At 49.0% G+C, this 12048-nt stretch overlaps 1 protein-coding gene across 1 annotated transcript in view; it reads right to left on the bottom strand.

The window, feature by feature from the left end:
- SNPH (syntaphilin) overlaps nucleotides 1-10039 on the bottom strand; it is a 41416-nt gene extending 31377 nt beyond the window's left edge. Inside the window, exons 1-2 of the mRNA XM_068524678.1 lie at nucleotides 9938-10039; nucleotides 9587-9693 (exon numbers count right to left, since the gene is read on the bottom strand). The gene's annotated coding sequence lies outside the window, so the exon portion shown is untranslated. The remainder of the gene's footprint in view (nucleotides 1-9586; nucleotides 9694-9937) is intronic.
- Between the last annotated feature and the right edge of the window lie 2009 nt (nucleotides 10040-12048).

The following is a 12048-nucleotide window of genomic DNA, read 5'->3' as shown; positions in this document are numbered from 1 at the left end:
TTCAGGGCAGGAAAGAATCTGAAGGTTTCAAAGCCCAATATCCATCTGATTGAAGCTCCACTTCTCTGAATAACATTCCTGTTCTGCAGTCACCCAGACCCAGTTTGAATACCTCCAGTGAGAGGGGTGCTCACTACCAACTGAAGATGTATCGGATCTTTGCAGAACTAGAGAAGTTATAAAGTTCTTTCCTTCTAACTGTGGATGGAAGGGTACTGGCATTTATTAAGCACCTACTGTGTGCTAAACCCTGTGCTGGGGGCTTTACACATATGGGATTTCTAATCTAGTTTAATTCTCTACCCAGCTTTGCTCCTAGGAGGCTGGGATTATGATTATGATGCCCATTTTTACTACTGAGGAAACAAAAGGTCAGAGAAATCAAGTGACTTGCCCATGGTCACAAAGTAAGTCCATGGTCGAGACCAAAATGGCAGTCCAAGCATGTCCAACTGCAAAGTCCATGCTCTCTGCTCTTGACCACTCAGAGAATAAGGCGAGGGGTCTGACACTGTCTAGGCTTGGATCCTGGTGTCCTTCATCTGAAGGCTAACCTCTGGGATTCCTTACAATGGCGATCTCCTGCCAGTCCTAACAAACTCTGAAGCCCATCCTCTCCCAGGCATGGACCCCACCCCCCTTCCTTCCAGAAGGAAGCCACAAAACAGAGAGTTGGCTCAAGGTGTCCTACAGCTCCAGGCTGGGCCCTGGGTACTGCCCAGCATGGGCTGCTCTCTGCAGGGCAGGGAATGGGAGGGCATGCAGGGTCAGGTGCTCTCCGTCCTCTGAGAGCACAGACCTTGGTCTGGTGACTAGGAGCCTGGGCTCTGGGAAGGAGCTGATGAAGAGGGACCCCTGAAAGATGGCATGTGAGCTGGGCCTTGAGACAAATGGGAACATGGGGAGATAGCAGTAGTGGTGGGAAGAAAATTTCAGGCAGAGGGAACTGGGGTGAGTAAAAGTAATTTAGGTAGAAAGGAAAGGCCCATGGAGGGAATACTGCTGACCTGGGATAGAATGTGACCAAGGGTCCCTTAGGGACATTTCTGAAGTAACAAAATGCCTTTCTCTAGCTCTTAGGCCGGCTCACTCCAATCAGGCCCAGGGCTGGTAATCTTACTTGTAAGAGCCCAGCTAAGGGCTGAGGAGGGACAAATGGATACTCACAGGCCTAAGAGAACAGAAATAGAGAGAGAAAGAGGATGAAAAAGCAAAGGGAGAAAAAGGGGTGGAGAGAAGGTGGGCTCTGGAATCAGATATTTGGTAGCTAGGCCGCATATAACAGACAAGTTGCTTAAATTCTCTGTGACTCAATTTCCTCTTCTATAATAATACCTTCCTCCCAGAGCGGTAGGAGGATGCGCTAAGTCACACATCCCTGCACCAGGTAGGTGGTGCCCCTCTTATCATTCACCTGGACAAGGGCTGGGACCCAGTGGGCAGAGAAGCGACTGAGGCCGTGCAGAAGAGGGGCATTTGTGGGGACATCTGCTGTATGCCAGGCCCTTTCAGCAGATCATCGCTCTCCTTTCAGGCAGGAATGATCGATCCCTCTTTGGTAGATGAGAACATGGTCCGGGGGTAAGACAATTTGTCTGAGGTCCCAGGCTAACAAGTAGCAGAACTGGAGATGAGCCAGTCCTGACTCTGAAGCCAGGGCTCACCCTGAGCAGCAAGCAGCCGCTAGGAGGCCCAGGTCGGCTTCAGCTCTGTGCCCCAAATGCGAGGAAGGTGGCCTTTGTCAGACGCTGCGGGCTTCGCCTCACTGCAGAGGCCACGTTTGGCACACCTTTCTCCCAGGGAGCTCAATGTCCAAAGTCTGCCACCTCTGAAAGGGAGGGTGGGAGGAGGTGAGTGGTACAATGAAGAGAGGAGGGAGGGATGGCTGGGAGGTAAGATGGGGGTGTGGTGCCAAACCAGCCTCCTAATGAGGAAAGATCCAGGACTCACTGTGCCATTTCCACCATTTAAAAAGCCCCAGAGAACAGGGGAATGCCCTTTGCTGAGAAGCACTAACCCTACAGCCCAGCTAGACTGGCGGGCTCACCGCCCTAGCACTTGCTCACCTTACCCAGTTCTACTCCTCTCCCTTTTCGCAGCCCTTTAGATCCTGCTCTAGTTCATCCCTCAGGAAGCTTTCTCAGACAGCTCCAGCCGACAGTTACCCTTTCTTTTGGGGTTGTCAGTGGTACCCACCACTTGCATCACCTGTGACCAGTCCTATACTAGAATTCCAGATCCTCTAGACTGTAAGACTGTCAAGCACAGCCATTCCAAACCCCATTACATTGCAAGAATTCCTTCTAGAACATCCAGACCTATGTGAGCTGCCCCGAGATGAGGAGCTCGCTCTCAAAACATATTGTTTCATTGCTAGATGGTTTTTCAATTTAGAATGTTCTTCCTAGAACTGAGCCAAAATTTTCCTCCCTGGCTGGCACTTGTAAGTGCTGGTCTGGGCTCTGTCCCTCAGGGCATATGGAAGCCTGGGCTCTTTCCTGTGACTGAACTTTGAGTATCTGGAGACAACTATCTTTACCCTCAATGGCTACTATTCTGCCCCAGCAGTGTGGGAAGACATGTCCAGTATGCCTAGATTGGGGTCCCAACCCTACCACTTCCTGGTTATAGAACTCTGGCCAGTTCCTTCTTTCCACTAGTCCCAGCTTCCTCAATTATAAAAACTCCTAACCTCACCAGGTGGCACTGCCTCACCTGTCGAATGTGGTAGTTTTATTGCTTTGTTCATTACCCACTTCTTTAGAGGCAATATGGCTTAGAAGAAGGAACATAGCTTCGATGCCAAACTGACCAGCATTTAAGTGTAGGCTCTGCTACACAGCAGCTGTGTAACTCTGAACAAACTACTTCCTCTCCCTGAGCCTCAGTGTCTTCATCTATAAAATGAGGATAACATATGCTAAGTGGGCCTGAATTGTTTTGCGTCCTGTTTTCTCTGACCCATCTGTGTCTTGGCCTTTCTTCTGGATCTGCCCAATTTTCCAAGTTAACTATAATGCAGCTACCCTTTTATTGAGGACCAGTGTGTGGCGGGCACAGTGCTGAGTGCTTCAGATGAGGATTCCATTCAATCCCAGTACCCACTCTTTAAAGCAGGTACTATATGGCTAGTATCTTTTACTCAGAAGGCACACAATTAAACAGCAGCTGTTATTAATATTCCTATGAGCCAGGCTCCATGTACCATCCATATATATTTATCAGCCTAAAAAGCTCCCTAAGGGGAGAGACCACATCTTGGGGCCTGCTTACAGAGAAGACACTCTGTACACACTGGCTGAATGAATGGATGGAAATACTTCTTTGCATTCTCCCACAGCGGCCCGGATAAAGCCTGACCACAGTAGGTGCTTGATGAATATTTGATTAACTAGAGCCACAAAAATGTAAACTGTCCTCAGTGGCTTTAGTCTGAATCCCAGAATGTCCTGAAAGCATGTCGGCGGGGCTCCTCCTGCTAATTAGGAACTCCTCTGAGGTCCTTCTCTGAGAAGGCTCCAGGCTTCCTCCACACGCAGATCCCAGCTTTTCCTCGGTGGGGGCTGTGTGGCAGAGCTCTCTACAGAGAGACCACTTGCTGTCCAGACCTCATCACAACCCAGGCAGAGGTGGCAGAACCAGCATGGCTTCCGGAGAACAGGAAGCACCTCTCCCGCTGAGGAGCTGCCAGAGCCTCTCCTCCCGCCTGCCTCTCGAGGGTGGCTTCTGTGCCGGCTTCACACGCCATCAGCCAAGTTCGCTCTTCTGAGGCTGCCCACCAAGCTTCCAGAGACCCTGTGGTAGGGAGGCCGACCAGTGACAGCTTCAAGGGGGCTCAGAGGTGCCTGGAGGCCTCAGTCTCTAGAGACTCCATTCTGACAGTGTTGCCAGAAGGGAAGGGGCACTAATTGGGCCTTTGAAGCTGGGGGCCCAGAAGCAGAAGATCACAAGTGGCCAAAGTAATATGTTCCCTTGCCTTGCAGACAGGGCATCCCTGGCCCAGGCCTGCACTTCCAGCCTCGTTTCCCTTCTCCGCCCTCATCCTCAGGGGACAACTATGAGCACTACGCACCTGGCATCTAACACTGTACATCAGGGGACAGAGACTGATGGCCTGACACAGACACATGTTAATGGGTGCGTTTTAAAGTGTTTCCTAGTTGGCCACATTAAAAAAATCAAGAGGTGTCACAAACATCCAGATTTCTTACAAATGAGAAGATGTGACAACATGAGGCCCACATTCTTGCACGGCAGCAGTGGCGAGAGCGGGCTAGCAGCCACGTCTTTCAAGCAACACTCTCTAATTTGCTATCATCCCCAAAGAGCCCAACATAGACAACAGGGATTGAGGTCCCTTGCTTTTCATGGTTTATCATGGCATGCGGACCTCCTAATGACCTTATGAGGTAGATAGCATCATGTCCCCATTTTACAGATGAGGAAGCAGAGGCTCTGAGAGAAAAAGTAACTTGGCCAGGATTCGAACCCAAGCAGCCTGACTTCAGAGCCAAACACAAGGACACTGGTCTGCAGCAAAAGTATGGACAATGCAGTGAGTTTTTAATAAAGCAAAATGCATTCAGTTTGAAGGAATACTTTTTTCTGATTTTATATAGCCTCCTTCCTTTGGGGCTACAGGTATTAAAATGTTCTTTCTCTGACTATATGATAGTAATAGTAAATAGAACTAGTGTCATGTGTCTTTACCTGGCAGAATAAAAAGTTGGCCAACCTAGGATACATTCCCAAATGTACTGATCTTTGAAATCTAAGTCTGAGGACCATTGCTCTGCTATACAGCCTTCTTGTTGCAGAATGACAGCATGTTTCTGCTACGCCTCCTGGTTCAAAAAAACCCCACCTCTATCTACGTCTCATCCTATCTTTGAAGAGGTGGCTTTTGAACTGACCTTTTCCCAAGCCCTCTCCCTCCAGCAAACTCACAGAGCATTTGCTCATTCCTCTTGTTATATTTATCTCCTTCTTCCTCAAGTTACAGTTATCTGTATCCTATCCACTCTTGTACCCCCTAAAGTGGTTCTGGAACAGAGGGAAGAGTTACTGAATTATTAGCCAGTCAGCACTTGAAGAGCCCTTAGAGTTCACCACCTCTGACTATCATTTTGCAGTGTGGAAAAGCAAAGAGTCTCGTCCCAGGCCACCCAGGGAGTCCTGGCAGAGCTGAGGTGAGTCCCCAGCCCCTCGGTGCTGGCTCTTTCCACAGCACCAGGCTGCTTCCCAGATGCTCCGTTTTGGTTGGCTCAGCACCTCAATTCGGAGGTGCTAGCATGTGACAAACACTTCATAAATATCTCTCCACTAAGCAGTAAAAAGCAGCCTGGGAGCACAGGCCTCATCCTCTATAAGGGCCTTCAGCTCAAGCTTCACATCACCTGCATCAAACCTCCCACTCAGTGCAAGCTGCCCATCAAATGAAGAAACAGCCCGTCAGGTCCCCGTTGACCCAGATGTAGAAAGATCCACATATGGCTCAGAAATGCAATTCCACTAGGCCACAGTTCTGATCCCAGCCTTGCTGAGTAATCTTGGGTAAATGCCTTCAGCTCTCCAGGGGTCAGGTGCTCCAGACAGGTGAAAGAATGACATGAGGAAGAAGTTCCCAAGCCTATTGGATTGTTACAGGCACTAGACAGGCTTTCCAAGAGGAGCCTCAGAGTCCTGCCTCTAGAGGCCTCTGATGACAGGGAAGGTTCAGGCCCACCTGAGACAAATGGATGGTTCCTTTGGAACTGTGCCATAGAGTGAGTTTGGATGGTCCCTCAGACTCTGTGGCCACTTTTTGGGTTGCTGGGGTCAAGAGCCAAGAACTGTTTGGAAATGTCCTAAGTTGGGTAGAACATTTATTATTATTATTACACACAAATTCAACACAGAAAATGGCATCACCCTCACCTTCCTGACCCACTGAGTAGGAAAGGCCATCCCCCCTCCCTGTCCCATTACACCCACATCAGTATTATCACAGCTCCTAGATGGTTCATCGTACCTACACATTTAGATATTTGTCTCCCTCTGTTAGCCGTGAGCGTCTTGAAACTAGGGATCGCCTCTTACTCCTTCCTTTATCCTGTGCACTTGGTCTAGGGCCTGATAAATAAATAATAAACAAAGGCTGATACATGTTTAGCTAGACAAGGAATCCCCTCCACTCCTGTTCTGGGATAAGGCAGCATTTAGGCCCTTTAGAGCCAGAGATGCATCCAGCCCATTTGTGACATGCAGAAGGAAACTGGCCAATCCAAAATCACTCGGTCAGTGAGAGGGCTCAGACTAAAAGCAGCCTTTTCAACTCTCAGTACAGTGCATTTCCAGCTAAACTGTCTCGAGTTCTACCACACATTAGCTGTGTAACTCTGGGCGAGATCCTTTGCCTCACTGCCCTGGCTTCCTCACTTGTAAAATGGGTAAAATTGTAGTGCTTACATTATAGGATTGTCTGAGGAGTACGTGAACCTGTGTAAAACAGAGCACAGGACATAGGAGGAGCTCAAAAAGTGTGCCTGTCATGATTGTCATTCACTCCTGGCTGTTCTCCTTGGTAAAGGGGCACCCACCACCCATCAGCAAGGCAGAGCTCACAGTGCAAGGAAGACTTTCCAGCACTGACTTACTTACATACTCTTCAACCCAGCAAGTCCCCTGCAACAATCCCTTTGGGGAAATGCCTGATCTTTTGTCACGAATCCTTCACAGCTTTCCCTCCTCCAAAGCCCTATGCACGTGTGCAAGTGTACACACAATTCACAGTGATGACAAGGGGAGGCTGTGAAACCTTTGCAAGAGCTCACCCTTTCAAGTCAGATAGACCGGGTGTCAGATAACAAGTCTGCCACTTCGAGCTGTGCAGTCTTAGGCAAGTCACTCTCTCTAAGCCTCAGTCTCCTCATCTTTCAAAGTGGTATAATCTGTTATGAGGATCACCTGAAATATGTAATGGTCTGCTATTCCATAAATGATACTGAGAGTAATAATAGTTGTCTCATTTTTATTTAACAAAATCCACTTGACAAAATGTCAGAACCAGAAGGGGCCTTAGGGATCATGCGGTCCAGTCTTCTCGTTTTATAGCTGGAGACCCAGAGGTCTTGAGTGGAGGTGTGATTGGCCCAAGGTCACACATTGAGGTGGTGGTGGAACAAGACCTGGGACCTGGGTCTCCTGATTTTTTTGCTACATGTCCATTTTGGCCCGTTTGATTCTCTTTATCTGCCCCCTCCCCGAAACACAGGAAGTGGCTGGAATCACTCTTTTCCCATCCTCTTCCCTTCATGCTTATCTTTCACCAGCCAGAACCATCTGTTTGTCAACAGAATCACACCCCCCAGGCACATCTAATCCCTTCAAGCCTGACTTGAGGAGAAGGTAAAACAACTGTTGGCCCCTGGCAATAGCAATAATAACAGTACGAGCAATAAATAATGACAATCAACAACTGGCACAGTACCCTATACTTTAAAATGCTTTTCCCTACACTGTCAACACATTCTCACAGTTTCTCCCTAACCTGGTTGGCTTAGGGACATAATTTCCTCCAACTTATTTGATTCAACACTTCCTGAGGACCCACTTTATGCCTAGCCATGGGCTCGAGATTGGAGACACAGAGAGGAAAAAGTCCATGCCTCTGCCAGGAGAAGCTCACAATCTAATGGGGATTTAGGGCGGGTGGGGACATAACAATTCCTTTTGGCCCAAATGGTGCAGCAGTAAAATGCCCTGCCCCACCCTATGGGGAGGCTTCTTTATCATGCTGTCAAGCGGCAGAATGTATCTTTGAAATAAACTGGAGCCAGAAAAGATGAATGAAAGGCTGAACAGGACAGCAGGAGGGAAGATAAAGAATAGAAAATACAGACACCAAAAACTTGACCTCCTTGTCTCATGGAGATTCTAATGAGAGATTCCTGGGAGGGCAAGGGAGCAGCAGTGGGATCCATGGGAAACCAGAAAGCCACGGTCCCTGCCTCCCTGCCAGCACACAAGATTCTGATGTTTCTGTTCCCTTAGGGACTCTGCCCTTGGATGCCAAGATTTTCCAAACCCAGTGCTGGGCTATATATGCCTCCTTGGGACCATCATTGCTGGAATGATGTCAGCGCCCTTGCAGTGGAAATGTTTGTACCTCCTGATTGCTTCCTAGGCCCCTCAGCCTGGCAGCCCAACACACTCCAGCATTCATTATCCCCTGGCAGGGAACCATCCGCAGGGATGTAAAAGAGACCGGTGGGGTGGGGGAGGTGGGAGAGAACCTGACTAAGAGCAGCCACCCCTCCTCTCTTCCTCCAGTCTATCTCCCAACTCCTGTGTCCCTGAGAACCTATTATGTGCCAGGCACAGGCACTATTTTAAGTGCTTTCATATATGTCTCATTCAATCCTTATATCAACCCTCTGAGATACGTACCCTTCTTCCCAGATTTACAGATGAGGAAACTGAAGCTTGGGGAAGGGAGGTAACTTGACAAAGGTCATCCCAGTGATGGCGCAGAGATGACAATATAGGACTGTCTGATACCTCCAGTTCCACGAAGCCCACACAGTCAATGTTTCACTTGAGAAGTCTCGAGTTGAAAAAGATCAACTGAGGAAACCCCAATTATTTCATAGACCCAAGTTTAAATTCTGGGTTGCTTTAATAGGGATGTCCCCCTGACATGTAAGAGCTGCTTGAATGGCATATTAAAATTGTACAGACCATCTAATCCAACTCCTGAATTTAACAGATTAACAGACAGACACCCACACCTACAGAATTTTAAGATGGCTACTTGTGGCCTACGAGCAAGCTAAAGGACTAGAACCCCAGTCTCTGGCACTTTCCCTACTCGACCCTGCCTGCAGAGATCACCTTTTTCTGGGAAGCAACTCCAGCCCATCCCACCTCCAGATGGGCAGAGAAGGCAGAGGAAACAGGCAGTGTGTCTCCAGGCCTCTCCTCAATCTGCAGGGCTGAGTAAGGGAATATGGGCGCTTCCCAGGCTAGTAGGTGTTCCCAACAGCCCAGCTCCCTGCTGAGGAGCAGAAGAAACCATCACATCCCGTGGAGAATCCATGGAGACTGAGGCTTAGATCTCCTACTCTAGGGGTCATGGACATTTTTTCCAGATCTACTGCAGGGCCCTGGTTCTTCTCAGGGGAGAATATGGGAAGGAAGCAGTCATTGGCACTTGACCTTGGGCTGGGTGTGGGGTTCCATGCTTCCCCCACCCCCAGGTACTCTTGCTCCTCCTCCAAGAAAGAAAGAGGCTTAAACGTTTGCCAAATGCCGTAAGAGGAAAACAAATAGGAAAGGGGTGATCCCTCAAATCCTCCAAATAGCCCACTTTGGGCATCTTCTCTGCTGCCACCAGCATCCTCTAATTAGTGAATTTCTAGGTGGTGGTGGTGGGGCGCTTCGAAGGATGTAGGGGAATGAAGGGATGGTAAGAATGAGTCACAGTTAACCCTTCCTCGGCTGGTGCCCTCTGAGGGATTCTACCGCAGAGAGCAGCCCCCGCCCGCCGGCCGCCGCCCGCCGCGGTGCCGCACAGGCCCCCATCCCTGCTCCGCCGAGGCCTCCTCACCTGAGTCCACTCGCCCTCCGCAGCCCCGCCGGCTCTCACCACTCCGGCCCGGCTTGGCGCAGCGCCTCTGCAGTCGCTGCTGCAGCTGCCTGGCCCAGATCAGCAACCTGCGGCGGTGGGGAAAACAGACAGACAGGGGCGGGTGAGCGCGGGCGGGGACAGCGGGCCGCCGAGTCCCCGGCCGCTGACAGCTGGGCCGCCGCGGCCGGAAAGCCTGGAGGGCTGGCTGTCCGCCTGGCGCTCCGGCCGCTCCCCTGCGGGGCCCGCGCCTCCCCTCCCCCCACCCCGCACTAGGCACTCCGGGCTGCGGCGGCACTGCTGGGCGGTGGGCCGGAAGGTTCCTGTCATCACCTGCGGAGGCTTCCATGGCTTCGGCTGCCCTGCCCAGGCCGCCGAACTGCTCTCCGGAGCCCCTGCTGGAGGCGGCTAGCTGGGTGCTCGCCGGGGCTGGAGCTGCCGGGAGGGAGGGAGGGAGGGAGGGGAAGGGAGGGTGAGGTGGATGGAGGGGACCAGCCAGTCGGCGGCTTGCCGGCAGCTGCGTAAGCGGCCCGCTTCACTTTCCTTCTTAAAGAGATAGTTAGTGTCTTGCTCCAGAGGGCGCGGGAGGAGACGCCAGCACGCATGGAGTAGGGGCCTCTCCCACCTCCACACTGGCCTGCACTTAGAGCTGGGCGGCGGGGCCTGGCGGAGAGCACGTTGGCCCACTGACAGGTCGTGTGACCCTGGGCAAGCCCCTTCACCTCTATGGGCCTCAGCTTTCTCATCTGTAACATCGGATGATGATAGCAGTCTTACTCCCTGTCACACGCTTGGCTTAAATAGTAATTTGATCCGAATTCCTCTGAGAACATTTTTCACACCTCAAATCAAGTACCTCTGAGTATTTAATGCAAACAGCGCTCACACTACTTAGAAAAATGATAGCAAGAATCTTAAATATGTGAAAACAAAAATGTTTTTCCTTGAGGTATTAAGATGGTGAATCATTGGAAAGATGGAAAGATATGCACTCACAACCTAAAGTAAGTGTTTATTATACACCTTTCCCCTCTGTGTCTGTCTTCCACCCACTATCACAGGGGAAGAAGAGGAAAAACAAGTGGGAAAAGTGAAGAAAACTGGACTCTCTGCCTAGCGTTTCCACTTCTAGCCCTGCAACTTCAGATAAGTTAACTCACTCTCTGGACCTGGTTTCTTATCTGCTCCATGTGTGGGAAGTGGGGCTTAATGGGAAGGGGCTCCCTCCTTCTGAACCAGACCTAACTATCTGATCTGTCATTCCTCTGCTCAAACCATCTGTCACTTCTTCCAGATCTCTGCTCAAATGTCACTGTCCCAGGGAGGCCTTCCTTGACCACCCAAAATAAAATAGTGATTCCCTCCTCCCTCACTTCCTCTGCCCTAGTTTTGCTGTATTTCACCACCAGATTGTATTTTTACTATTTGTAGTCTTTCATTATTACCCCCACTAGAATGTACACTCCATGAAGGAAGGGACTTTGTTTTGTCTCCTGCCATATCCCCAGTGCTTACAATGGTGCCTAACACATATCAGGTGCTCAATAAATATTGACTAAGTGAATGAGAGAGCAAGCATGCATTGTGCCAGGCCCTAGTCTTCTATAAGAACACAAGGCCAGATGCTATCCTAGTCTCTTAAGACGTTTAAGTCCTAAAGTCTCTGTCTACTTTTGGCAAGGCTGTACTTGGTACCCTCCACCCTAAACTGTATTTTCCAAGAGAAGTATTTGTAAAGTGACTTCACCGACTTCATATCATGACTCTGCAATACTGCCCTGGTGAGAAATAGTTAATATTTACGATGTACATGAAAAAAATTATTATTTTAAATTAACTGTTACTTTTCAAAGTTAAATCTTTTTTGTAGATCTGATTTGTGGTTAATCCATCACTCTATAACAATACATATAAATTTGCAACAAATGCCTATAAGTTTTTTTTGCATTGGTAATATTTTTCCCTCATTCAATTAAACTGAATTCTCCTATCAGATGGCCATCATTACATTATGCTTTGTGGAAAAACATGACAGCAATCGTGGCAGAAATAGGAAATTGTAGTTGAAAAAGCCATGTGAAATAAGGCCTTCTGTTTAAAAACAAACAAACAAAAAAAAAAACTAATGCTAAATTAGTAAGTTAATTGATGAAATGTTTTATCTGCCCTAAGGCCCACCTAAATTATATGTGACTTATTTACACTTAAAGCAAAACCAAAGGAAGCCATGTAATTTTTGTTTGTTTATCAGGAGATAATTTCTGAGATCCTTATTTTAAAAATATTTTTTGTTTCTCCTCAGGTTTTTTCCCTTGGTACTTAGAAGACTACATTTCCCAGAAATATCCACAAGGAACTTTACCCCACAAAAAGAGAGAGGACCTCTACCCACATTACTCCCATCTGGGATGGTGTTAGCTAGTAAAGAGTCTCTCCTCAGCAAC

Source organism: Eschrichtius robustus, chromosome 16 (assembly GCF_028021215.1).
Source record: "Eschrichtius robustus isolate mEscRob2 chromosome 16, mEscRob2.pri, whole genome shotgun sequence".
In the NCBI taxonomy this organism is placed as follows: Eukaryota; Metazoa; Chordata; class Mammalia; order Artiodactyla; family Eschrichtiidae; genus Eschrichtius; species Eschrichtius robustus.
The sequence above is the reverse complement of the archived record's forward strand: the minus strand, read 5'-3'. Positions and strand labels throughout refer to the sequence as shown.